Genomic DNA, 828 nt, shown 5'->3' with positions numbered 1-828 from the left:
ACACTTTCATGAGAGGTGGTGTCTGTTTTATATTTAGGACTTCGAATAACTAGGCAGTGCCATGGAAGGGAAGGAAGCTGCCCTAAAGTTTACTGCACTTCTAAGTGGAAGGAAGCAATAGGGGAGTAAAATAAACTTGGCTGTAACAAGCACCCCAGAAGGAATATTCGTGCTTTAAACAATGACTTATGCAACACTTTGTGAAAAGAGCAACACATTTTCCATAAGATACAGTTATTAAGAATCCCTGGTAAGTCAACATTTTCATTTTATTTGGGAGACATCAAAAACAATCCAACTAAGTGACTAAATGATTATGACCACAAAAAAATTATGTCAGGAGTCAAATGTTGCTTGGCCTTAAAAATAGTATGTATACTATTATGAAACAGCTGATCTCTGTTCCTCGTCCCAGGTTTGGAATGCCTATGAAATAATTTTTAGTGTAAAACAGCATCATTCTATTAGTTTTTTTGTGTATTCCCTTTGTTTTAAGGTGTTTATTTTCTAATAAGGGTCTTTGGTATAATTTAAGTTTCAACATAGAGTGAAATTTTCATTCATTTGATATGTGACATGTCAATTCCCTTTATTCGCATATATACTGAAATGCAGTAGTCTTTGGTTTCATAAAACCAGGTTTCTTTCACATGATTTTTTTGCCAAAGAGAATAGTAAATGTATATTGCCTGATTGTGTCATACCCATAGATACACATAATCAAAAGTAATGATAATAACCTATTCAAGAGAAACAGACCTATAAAATAGCCAGAAAAAGTACCTTTTTTTTTCTGTATTCATTCTAATTCATATTTAAGTCCCTTGT

The 828-nt window shown here is 32.9% G+C and overlaps 1 protein-coding gene across 1 annotated transcript in view; it reads left to right on the top strand.

The window, feature by feature from the left end:
* ZRSR2 (zinc finger (CCCH type), RNA-binding motif and serine/arginine rich 2) overlaps positions 1-828 on the top strand; it is a 25,787-nt gene that overhangs the window by 21,430 nt on the left and 3,529 nt on the right. The gene's annotated exons all lie outside the window — the stretch shown is intronic.

The sequence above is a fragment of the Bison bison genome, unplaced genomic scaffold (assembly GCF_000754665.1).
Source record: "Bison bison bison isolate TAMUID 2011002044 unplaced genomic scaffold, Bison_UMD1.0 scf7180017855362, whole genome shotgun sequence".
NCBI classification, from domain to species: Eukaryota; Metazoa; Chordata; class Mammalia; order Artiodactyla; family Bovidae; genus Bison; species Bison bison.
This window is presented reverse-complemented; position numbering and strand designations above follow the sequence as displayed.